We start from the raw sequence: 13,321 nt of genomic DNA, 5'->3' as shown, positions 1-13,321 counted from the left end.
GTACATAAAAACCTGTAATGTCTTCATTATTGACACAAACATGCATGCAGTATAGTTTTAAAAAATTTAGTCAAATAAAATACCTGATTAGAATACAAAGCAAGAAATAAAGGTTATCAACTCCCTATGAGCTTTTTGTGTTAAATAGAATTATTAATAAGAATAAAAGAGTTTCAAAAAATAGTAAAATAACAAAATGTTAGGTGAATTGTTAATATTAAATCAATCAAAAAATGTTTTACATTCTTATAATTAATTTCAATAAAACATATATATGCTCAAGAAAGGTTATTTATAATTATGAATTCTACCAGACTAAAATATAAAAGGGGAAATAGTTTATGAAGACGACACAAAATGATTTTAAAAATTACTTATTTTTATCTTTTTTTTTAATCTTTAACAATTTTAATGTTTTTATTATGTAAATATATAAAGTATTATTCAAACTTAAAGGATTTAATCTTTTTCTTTGTAATTTATATGTCTAAACAGTGTAAAAATGAAGTTCTTAATTACGAATTTTCAAATCATTAGATTTTAATACAGTTTATTATAGAAATAAAGAATAATTTCAACAAAAAAAAATTGCTACAAAAAGGCTTACTGTATTATTAAACTGACTTAATTGTATAATTGCATTCATTTTGTTTATTTACCTTGAAAAATGAGTGTTTAAGTGCTGCATTGGTTAAAATCAAACCTAAAAGTGCTCTTTATTCAGTGACAGAGTGAAAAAAATATATACCTTGTTTTATAGTTTTTGATCTCTTTTTTTATATATTTTTATCTGATATGTATATCAAAATTTAAAAGTATCTATTTCATTAGATATTCATACTTTGCTAAAACGTCTTGGTTACTTTTTGCACTATATTTGCTCTAAAAAGGATTCTTTATCTGACTTCTACATTTAAAATGAAAGATTTTATCCCAATTATTATGTTGACTGTAGAAAAAAAAAATTATTTTGTTTATATGCAATTTTCTATAATAAAATGTGAGAAATGCCTTTTTTCACATGTAGGGCGAAAAAAGTAACACTGAAAATATTTTTTTTGTCTTAAGCATGTCCTAAACTCATAGATAATAAACTTTCATTAAAGATTTATTTCAGAATTTGTCATTTAGGGCATAAAATTAATTTTGCAAATTAACATTGCAAATGTTTGCCAATAACTTTTAAAAATGATTTCTGCGGATTTTCTAATTTACATGGGTGTTTTCTACACATTTTCCCCTTTCTAAAAATACCTTCCTCATAAGGATTGGAATCCGGAAAGTATATACTTTCCAAAATTGATATGTGCTTCATAATGCATTTAATATATTAGGTCTTGCTCCATTTCTCTTGCTTCTCAGTTAAAGTGATTAATTTTAAAGCACTAAATAAATCCAACTTTATTATTTCATAACAATACCATTAAACACATTGCTAAGGTTAATTGTAGAATATAATATTAAAGAATATTATCTACATTGTCAAATTGGATCATACTAAAAGTTTGACTTTAAAGAAATCAAACCTCTCTCTTTAAGAAATGCTAATATTTTTTAAATATTTTTTTTGTTTTCAAAGCAACTTTCATAAATCCATTTCATCATATTGCAGACATTTGTTACAAAAGACTATATTCTGTCAATAACTTTCAAAAATTTGTATAAACTATAACTGTTTATGAATTTTAAAGACAATTTAAGAATACCGCTATGAAACTATAATGTAGCTTTAAAAATTAGTCTTATTGTTAAAAGGCTTTCCAAAAGAGAGAGATGAAGTGGCCAAATATTATGAAAGCTATTTTGCAACCAGATCAATAATCAAATTTGCTGACATCCTATTACTTTAATATTAGAAATTTTACAAATACTACAAGATTTCTACATATTTTAAAAATTCCTGTTCCAATTTTAAAATTTATTTTTTATTCTGGGAACAATGAAAACTGTTTAACTCAGATTTTCAGAAATTTATTTCACCAAATCATATGGAGAGTTTTCCAGTTAACATATTTCATATGAGTTTACAGAGTAATATTGAATTATTTTCTCAATCAAAATGCTATTAAAAAGTACATAAATGAAATTTGAAAGAGGTAAATATATATTTAATCAAGGCTTGAGATTTTAAATGAGAGTCAAACCACGGACATGAATTTTAACTGTTACTTGCTGTTCGATAGATAAAAACAACTAGACTGATTTTGAATCTCTTTATTCAAAAAGGATGAAAAACCAAGGAACTAAAACAAAATAAAACACATTAAATCAATATATACGTACGTTAATCAGATAAAACAAAAAATTATATCATAATAACTTGACTGAACATAATACATCAATGATAATGAATGCACAGATTAAAATACTCAAGTTTTATTTTTCATAAACAACCAACAGATAATTGCCATTTACTAATCGTAATTGATCCAATTAAGCCTTATACACAACACGCATGAATAATCATTACCTGGGTATATCTATTGCAAGCTGAACAGGCTTACAGTAGGGTTCTTTCACGTTCAAGTGCACTTTCAAAGGCACAACACATCCATTAAGCGCATTCTCTGTTAGAAACAAAAGAATAGCGTCGGAGGCAAAACAATGCGCATCATGTGGAGCTGATCAGGGACCGGAGGAAAAAAGAAATTGTCATCTTTATTGCATTTGGGATAAGGGTTGGATGTCCAATGGGATTTCACACAGAGCAGACAAAAAACTCAGGGGAAGCCTTCACGGTGATACACTTACTGCGCTTTTTTGTATGATATTATGTGCAAAAACATCTAAAGCATTTTATTAAAAGGATTCCTCCCTAATGCATTTGTCCCCTAGTATGTTTATCCTGTGGAGGGTTTGTCACACTGGTATGTTTGCCAAAAAAGTACTTTTATTGGTCCACCTTTTTTATTACATTTATTTCCATTTTTAGGTTTTTAAAACTTTTCTTGTATTCATTAAAAAAACGGTTAATATCTGGAGGATTGGAACGGGTTCTCATCCATACAAAAAAATATGTCTAGCATTGTATTATATCCAGTTTTATACAAATATAAAAATGTACAATCCTAAGATTAAACACATTCTTTTAGCCCTTGCATTCAACACTTCAGAGATGGGTTTTTAATAAATGCCGCGTTTTTTCGACATTTTTTTAGACATTGGTTGATTGAACGAAGACGATGGGAGAGTATACAACTTAAGAATTAAAAATTTTAAAATTATCATTTTAGCCATTTGTATAATGTCTAATACAACTTAAATCCATTTTCGCTGCATATTTATTAATGATTCTTTTTAGATCTGTATTAGACATTATACAAATGGCCAAAATAATAATTTTAAAATTTTGAATCCTTAAGTTGTATACTCTGTTTTAAACCTTATTTCATCTTGAAGATCAATGCCCCGTACGATTTTAACAGAGTATACAAATTAAGAAATCAAAATTTTAAAGTTATCATTTTAGCCATTTGTATAATATCTAATACAGCTCTAAAAAGATGCATTAATAAATATCCAGCGTAAATGGATTTAAGTTGTATTAGACATTATCCAAATGGCTAAAATAATAATTTTAAAATTTTGAATTCTTAAGTTGTATACTCTCCCATCGTCTTCGTTCAATCAATCAATGTCTAAAAAATTGTCGAAAAAACGCGGCATTTTTTAAAAACCCATCTCAGGGCTTAAAAGCTGGTTTAAATCTTAAAATCGTACATTCTATATCCATGGAAAGCTGTTCATAATACACTGCAAGAAAAAACTATTCTTGATTCTTTATAAATATTTATCTCAAAGTATGATTTTTAAACAACACTGTTGATAGGATTTCTTGATTTATCTAGTTATTGATCTCAGAATATTCTCAAATAATTCAGTTAACAGATTGGTAGGAATATTCCCTTCTTAGCTTGCTTTATCAAAGATTTCAGGCTTTAGTATTACATCAGATTTTATATATTTTACAACCATGTGTTTATGTGAATGTGTGTGTGTGATTGTGTATGCAAGTAAGGGATGTGTGTGTGTGTGTGTGTGTGTGTAAGAGTGACATAAATTGTAAGTATAAGTTTATGTTTAATCTTGTTATGGTGTGTTTATGTATTATTGTGTGTCTATATGGCCACAATTTTATACACAATTTATTTAAGCTTAGAAATATTTTCAATTTTAGGATTGAATTAACAAGGACAACTATATGCATGAATAACCCAGCGCAGTAGACAAACATCATAATGATGATTAAACAATGACAACTAAGGCAAAGAAATATTGTAATTAGATCACTAGATCAGGGGCGTCCAAGCTTTTTTATTTTACCCCCGGGGTAAAAGAATTTTTTTTGTTTGGGGGAGGGGGGTAGTTTAATCTATAATACAAAGTAGAACGATGTCTGTCCGTCTGTCTGTCCGTCTGAAGCTTAAGATCTCAGTAACCGCTGAACCGATTGGGCTCTACTTTTCAGGGATTATACCTACTGGTCCTGTGATGGTTTAAAGTTATTTTCTTGGGGGTTGGACACCCCCACCCCCCCCCCAAAAAACAAAAAATCCCCCTTCATTTTTTTTTTTTTGCAGAAGATTTCCTTGGTCCTTTTTTTTTGCAGGAGATTTTCTTCGTCCTTTTACGAATTTCACCATAATTTTTTTTTATCACCTCTTGGGGCAAAGCCCCTAGAGGCTAGGGGCGAAGCCGCTATTAATGTAAAAAGTATTAAATATTAAGTAGTAATAATGCGCGCAGAGCGCGCCAAAATTTTTTTGTAGAATGATGTCTGTGTGACTGTTTGTCTGTTTGTTGGTTTGTATGTTTATTTGATGAAATAGGGAAATGACGAAAACTTCAAAATCACGCAACCTTTAAATCACAAAAAATTAAAAATCTAGGGATCGATCTAGCACCACAATATATAAACAAATCTTAATGAAACTTGATGGAAATATGTAGACTATTAGCATATTCAATCCCTGATAATTTCAGCCGTAAATTTTGAATAGGAATTGAGAAAACAATAGAAAACCTAAAAATCTAGGAATCGATCTAGCACCCCTATTAATAAAAAAATCGTAATAAAACTTAAGGAAAATATGTAAAATGTAAATTTAAGCAATCCCTGAAAATTTCAGCCCATTATCTTAAAAAGGAGTTGAGAAAATCAGAAAAAGATGAAAATGTAGGAATCGATCTAGCACCCCAAATGACAGACGGTTGGACAAAACAATGTATAGATTAGATGGGCATATGTTACAAGAATCTTCTTTAAAAATTTCAGCTGTCTATCTTTTATAGGAGCCGAGAAAATCACGTTTCCCCCACTTTGTCTCAGACGGACGGACAGACGGACGGACATTTCGAATTATAGAGTAGCTTCGCTACTAAAAATAGGGTCGACTACCCCCTCCCCCCCCCCCAAAAAAATTTTTTTTTTTTAATTTTTCTTCTAAATCTAAAATGCGAAAAATTGGTTTGATCAAACCTCTCGGGGCAAAGCCGCTAGTTTATAATAAATCAAAAATCGTACCAATTGCTAACTGAGCGTAACTAAACGTTTTGCTAAAGTCTAACATATTTATAACATCTTTATTTAATAGTGAAGACTGATATATTTATTCATTAATTAAAAACTTATTTACTTTTGTTGTTATAAATTTTGTATACCTTATTTGTATAATAGAGAATCTTTTCTTCGTATTTTTCTAAATTTAGATATTTTTTTGTAATATTTTAGTGTGCTGGAATTTAAATATTCTATATTTAATGATTATAAATATTTATCGAATATCATAAAAAAAAATAAGTTGTTTTCTTATAATTAACTAGCGGCTTCGCCCGTAGCCTCTAGGAGCTTTTTTTCTTGGGAAAAAAAGAAGAATATTTTTTTTTTTTTTTTGGGGGGGGGGTATTTTTCTTTTAAAGGGTTGGTTGAGGATGTCTAACCCCCTTCATGATAATAGCTTAAAACATCCACAGGACCAGTAGGTATATTCTCTAAAGAGTATAGACCAATCAGTTCAGCGGTTGCCGAGATCTTAAGCTTCAGACAGACAGACATCAAGCAACATTGTATATAGATATCGCAACTACTCTACAATAAGGGTATGTATGTATAATGTCCAATACATGGACTTTATAAATGAAATCAAGGATGACCAACACACTCATACAATACTTAAAGAGGGAACAAACACTTTTTCCTCTTCCCTTTTCCCCCATATTTTGTTAAATCATTTTTAAAAGCGAAGCTTTTCTATAATTAGGGTAGGTCCATCCGTACGTCCGTCCGTCCGTACGTCCGTAACGGATAGCTTTTTTCGTTAATTTAGGCATGTTAGAATTGTCCTATCGATTTCAAATTTTGCATGGTGATTCCTTTAATAGTTTGGTACAATTTAGAAAGCGTAGCAACTCTATAATCATCACTAAAATGTCCGTACGTCCATTTTAAACATGTTGATTTTTTTACTTTTTTTAAGTCCTAAAAATGTTAGTATGTCCATAAACATTATCCTGAATCAAGCAGTTTTTCAACTTTACTTACAATTTTGCTTTGACTCTTATACATTTATATTATGATTATTCAGTTCTGACACTGTACAAGTGTTAATGTCCGTTTGTCCTACCGTTTCAGTGCTTCGCTTTTATGGATGTTGTCATCCTTGTTTAACAATATATTGATTTATTTGTTCTTTCATCATCTAATTTTTATAATGTTATGGACAAAAATGTGTTTTATGTTTAATCTGTTTTTTTCACTGGAATAGGAGCGGGTCTCAGCCATACTAAAAATAAACATGAATCCTATTACAGACACATATATTAGAATCAAATTCAAAAATCAATACCAGACTTGTTAGCCCCGTGGAGCCGATGTTTAAATCTTTACTTTTCTTTTAATATCCATGGAAAGCTGTTCATCATACGATGCAATAAATAACTATTTCTTCCTTCTGACTGTTGGGAATATAATATTTCATCACCAAGAAATTATATCAAGAAAATTATAATATCCAAATATAATTAATATGGTTATTCCAAACCCCATCCTTTAAAATTTTCGATTTTTTAACAATGTTAAATCAAATACAAAATAATATTACGTTTTCGCTCCGAATTGCTCATATCCTTATATAAAAGTAACAGGATCGCTGTGTGTCTGTCTGTAATGAAGGATCTTGCGAACCGCTGAACCAGATCGGTTTACTTTTGCACTATCATAGGTCCTGGGAAAGTTTATAGCTATTTTGAAGGATGGTACCACTACCCCTCTAAAAAATATCCTACCCCAAAATTTGTTTGGTTTTTCTTTTAAAAACTAAAAAACAAAAATGGGGGGAGGGTCGAACTCAACCCCTCACCACCTTAACTGCCCCTAGAGATATCTAGAGGCGTAGCCACTAGTCTTTGTTAAAAACTAAATCATAACTGCAGATTTAAAAATATTATGTAACTATAAATCACCATAAGAATAGATGGGATGAAAGGTTTTTGGATTGCAAATCAAACAGGGCCCCAAACAAGCTATCTCATTGGTTGGTTTAAAAACTTTGGACACTTTATCTTGATAAGGTACTATCGGTAGTTGAAACTAGCAGCGTCTGAACTTTTTCACCAATAATTTGAATATTCTGAAGGGGTTATTGTTTTATCACAAAACAAAATTTGCACTTTGTTCTCATTTTATGGGGGGGGGGGGGTCAAATTAAACATTTGGGAAATATTTTGGTAAATGTGACCACAGCTAATTAAAGCCCTTACGGTCAGACATTTCAAAGAAGGAATACATTAACTATTAATTATCAAGTCCTAGCAAGGAAATGGACATGATATCTAAAAAAATTGGATCATTTAATTTTTTTTCGTTGGGGGGGGGGCGGGGGATATACGACGTTTATAACATCGAGAATAAAAAAGATAAAAGTCCAAGGATGGTTTGCGGCTATTTTATATTTAAAATTAAGTCTTGGGATGGTTTTTATCTGTCCCATAAGTAATAATAGAAGCATAGATTTTAAGGACATGTCTTGTGTGATATAAATTTATGTTTGAAATACTTTTTTTATGATAATTATCCCTTTTCTTGTAAGAGGGAAAGATGGAATTTATAATTTTACAGTAAAGATCATTTTGCTATTTAAATAAATTTAAATCTCATACAAATATCGTTTCTTTTAATTGCCATCTAACTATTTTATTAAATTTTGTGAATTATCTGATTTAAGTAATCTTATATGTTTAGGGTGTTGACCTATCTCTATATTTCAATTCCAATGAATTCAATCGCCAATAATTAGTTGGATTCGAAGACACTGACAGGCACACATACAGACAATCTCTTTTTTAAAGCGAAGCTTTTCTATAATTAGGGTCGGTCCGTCCGTCCGTAACGGATAGCTTTTTTTTTGTTAATTTAGGCATTTTAGAATTGTCCTATCGATTTCAAATTTCGCATGGTGATTCCTTCAATAGTTAGGTACGATTTAGAAAGTGTAGCAACTCTTTAATCATCACCAAAATGTCCGTACGTCCATTTTAAACATGTTGATTTTTTTACTTTTTTAACAACAAATTTTTATGTGATCTAATCATCCGATTGATCTGATTTTTGGTATATTGATTCCTGGGACAACAAAGTGTAATTTAATAAGCGAAGCAACTCTATAATCAAGTCTAAAAAATGTAAGTAATGTCCATAAACATTATCCTGAATCAAGCAGTTTTTCAACAAATTTACTTACAATTTTGCTTTGACTCTTATACATTTATATTATGATTATTCAGTTCTGACACTATACAAGTGTTAATGTCCGTTTGACCTACCGTTTTATGGATGTTGTCATCCTTGTTTATTATGGATGTTGTCATCCTTGTTTATTATACTAGCGGTTACGCCTCTAGTGGTCCTTGAATAAAAGTCAACCCGCTCCACTTTATATTTTAGTAAAAGAATTTTTTTGTTAGTGGCAATTTCTCTTGGGATGTTAGTGATACCTTCCCAGGACCCATGAGAAGCTACACTGTAAAGGAAAACTATATCGGTTCAGCGGTTAGCAAGATCCTTCGCTACAGGCAAAAAAAAGCTTACTACTTTATATAAAAAGATATTAGTACTCTGTATTTTTGTGTTATAAAATTCTTAGCCCTAGTGTTACATTTGTCCCATTTGCTTAAAATGCATTGTTCAAATAACAGAAATGGTTGGGTATTCTGTTAAACAAACTTTTAAAACTGTATTGTAAATGATCTCTTATTCTCATCCCATTATTGTAACACTTGTAGAAAATCTTGAATAGCAACTCAAGAATCGTTACCAGAAATTTTGACAGCCATTAAATACATGTTGCTGTTTAACCTTTTTAATAACATTTTTTATGTGATAAAATTATCTTATTCATCTGATTTTTGTAATGATTCCTATTACAACAAGGTACAATGTTATAAGCGAAGCATATCCATAATCAAGTCCCAGAAATGTAGGTATTTCCTGAAATAGTATCCTGTATTTATGTAGTTTTACAACAAATTTACCTACAATTTGTTTAGAATTATACATTTATATTCTGCTTATTCACTTTACAAGTGTTAATGTTCGTTTGTTCGAGCACTTCCGAGCTTTGCTTATATGGACGGCGTCATCCTTGTTTTTTTTAAATAATTTTTTCTCATAAACCATAAAGGTACGAGAAGAAAATTACACCCGATCCCATTGACTTTGTCAGGTTTTAACTTGGTGGGAAATTACATTCCTATTTTCAACCTCGCGTGATCTTTTGTGACGAAGCCCAATCTGTCCTACTTTTGATTCCTGTGACGTCATAAAAATGAGAGAGATGAGAGCAGAAGTTTTAAAGAAAACCCCTAAAAAAGAGATGGATAATCCCTTATTTCTATGACGTCACAGGAATCAAAAGTAGGGCATATTTTGATTAGGCTCTTTTGTTATCCATCGATATTTTCATGTGATGTTTTGGTCGAGGGTCTAGACCTGAAAAAATTCCATAACTCACAATTAAAGATAAACCTTTTTATATTTTATAAAAAAAAATGACGGCGTACTGGCCTACCAGCGGTCAAACAAAATGTATTCTGGCCTGCCATTGGTAATTTAGTCTGTGTATTGACCTATTATTAGTCATTTATATAATGTATTTTATGATGTCATTTTTTATAGGCATTATTAAGAGCTTCGTTGAAGATAGATAGGGATATAATTTCCCATTTCTTAAAATCCTAAAAATGTCACAGGGATGGATCATACTATTATTTTTAGAATATTTATCCCTCTCCTTTTTTCAAGGTTATTTTTCTTTTTGTTTAAAAGTTTTGGAATAATATTATATCTGAATGAATAGTTTTCAAGTATTTCTTTCAAAAATTTGTCTTCTTGCATTGGTAAAGACAAAATGTTACTTTTCCATATTTTGTCCTTCTTTTTAAAAGCGAAGATTTTCTATAATTAGGGTCGGTCCGTACCCGTACGTAACGGAAAACTTTTTTTTGTTAATTTAGGCATGTTAGAATTGTCCTTTCGATTTCAAACTTTGCATGGTGGTTCCTGTAGAAGTTAGGTTCGATTAAGAAAGCGTAGTAACTCCATAATCGTTTCCAGAATGTCCGTACATTTATTTTAAACAAGTTGATTTTTAACTTATTTAATAACAGTTTTTTTATGGGGTATAATCATCCGATTGATCGGACTTTTGGAGTGCTGATTCCTATTATAACAAGGTACAATATTATAAGCAAAGCATCTCTATAATCAAGTCCTAAAAATTCAGTATGTCCTTAAACAGTATTCTGTATTTAAAGAGTTTTGCAACAAATTTACGTATAATTTTGTCAAAAAAACTTGTATATTTATATTTTGTATGTTTAGTTTTGACACTCTACAAGGGTTAATGTTCGTCTGTCATACCGTTTCAGACCTTCGCTTTTATGGATGTTGTCATCCTTGTTATCCTGAGATTATAAGTACATATGTAGCACAGCAATAGCAAACCAGAGAGAGAGAAGGGACAAAGTCCCTAAAGTTTTATAACAATATTTTCTTATTCGTTGGCTTAACAACTTTGGGGACTTTAGTGAATTTTGATTGGTTGGTTTATTAAGTTAAGTGTTGAAAAGTTTCAACCAATAATTTTAATCTACAGAAGGGTTAATTTTGTGTATCATCGTTGGGGAATGGGGATGTAATTGTACATCAGTTCATCGGTCATTGTCTTATCAATTTAGATTCCTGATAGCAAACTAACATAGTTTTTTATTGAAATATAGTAAAATTATAATTAATTGTGTTACAGGAATTTTATTAATTCAAAAAATAAACTATTTCTGACATTTCACACTGACTTACAAAACTATCATTTTAAAATTCGCTAAAAGCTGTCTATAATATAGAACGATAAATAACTATATAAGAATTACTATTTTCATAATTTCCAAGCAACCCTAGGTTAAATTAAAAACAAAAGTTTAGATTTTTCTTTTTAATACTTTATTTTTGACATTTTTTAGAATACACAACACACTTTTTTTTAGGTTACACATGTTAGCAGAGGTTTTAAGTTTATTGAGACAAAACTGTGCTATGTGGATAGAAGACGTTTTGGTGCATTTATAACAGAGATATAAGGTCTGTTAAATTGAATAGAAAATTAATATTTTTTTAATTATCCATAAGTTAAATGGTCGATAAATTGATATGCATCCCCTAATATCCACCTTCTCTATGTTAACACTATCGGCGTCTCCCCTAGCCTCTAGGGGCTTTGCCCCAAGAGGTGATTTTAAAAAATTCAGTACCACTGCACTGGTGCAACAATGTCTATCAAATTTTTAAAAATTTAGGTGAGGGAATTTTTGTTTTAGGGGGGGGGGGTTGTAGGTGTCCAAGAAAATAGTCTAAAACCACCACAGGACCAGTATGTATTTCCTTAAAGAGTATAATCCAATCGGTTCAGTGGTTACCAAGATCTTAAGGGACAGACAGACGGACGGACAGACATAAGCTACTTTGTATTATAGATTGTTGGTTTAAGGTTTGAAATAACAGTAAGGTACGATTTAGAAGTAGGGGTAACTGTATATTACCAGTAAGTCAATACGTTCATTTAAAACATGATAATTTTATAAAAAAAAAATTTGTATCTTATAATTGTCCTATTTATCTGATTTTTGAGCAATGATTCTTAGGACAATATTGTAAGCGAAGCATTTTTCAATAAAGTTCTAAAATGTAAGTAGGCCTTAAAAAGTATTTAAGCAATTTTGTTCAGACTTATATATTAATATTTTGATTATAACCTTTTGACATTCTACAAGTGTTAATGTTTGTTTTTTCTACTGATTTTAGAGCTTTGATTTCACGGATGTTGTCATCCTTTGTTAGCAAACCATAAATATCAATGATATGAATTTTTAAAGTCTCTATTTCCAAACTTTTAAGAAAAAAATGTGCGAAGCAAACTTTGCCCCGACTTTGAACAAATATCTGACTTAGAAAAACATTAGAAATATAGAAATTAATTTTCCTCAAGATTCCGTCTAAATGTAATAAAACATTGTGAAACAAAATTAGCGAGTAGATTTTACAGTTTGATGAAGCAAGAGAAAGTGGCTCCACATATTATGACGTCATACGATAGAATAACCAATGAAAGGCCAGCATAAATTTTACCATTGGTGTATACTGGCTTCTCATTGGCTATTCTATCGTATGACGTTATAATCAGTGGAGCCACTTGGTCTTGCTTTCAGTTTGATGTATTATGCTTAAACTAAATCTTCCTTGGAAAAGTTGGCGTACACAGGGTTGTGCCAGGGGGGGTAAGTATTTTTTATGATCGACCTATGACCCCTCTTCAAGCCAAAAATTTAGGGGTTGTAATACAAAATAAAATTAAATTATCTTCAGGGGGTTGTATAAGGATGTAAGCCATAGGGTGTGAGACAGACAATGGGGAGGAAAGGGGAGTAAATTCACGTGCCTAAGAAACTCCTAGATTTGCTTCGACGTCCTGGTAAATTAGTTTTTTTGTTTTTTGCAGAAATAGTGCAAAATTCAATATATTATGTCAAAATAAGGCGGGGAGGGGGGGTTCTGTGATCAATGGGCTTTTTGAGGTAAAGCTGTAAATCAAAATAATTCAAATGGACTTAAAACTCTTTTAATTTTACTATTATATAGTTTCTATGATTCTTAGATTAGAACTGTTCATAACACGAATTTAGTAAAATGTTTGGCGCATTTTTTTTCAATACAATTGTAAGGGAATCGTTGAAATAATATGGTTAGGAAATTGGGGAGATAAGAAAATTTTTG

Source organism: Acartia tonsa, chromosome 5 (assembly GCF_053477335.1).
Source record: "Acartia tonsa isolate MP-2025a chromosome 5, ASM5347733v1, whole genome shotgun sequence".
NCBI classification, from domain to species: Eukaryota; Metazoa; Arthropoda; class Copepoda; order Calanoida; family Acartiidae; genus Acartia; species Acartia tonsa.
This window is presented reverse-complemented; position numbering follows the sequence as displayed.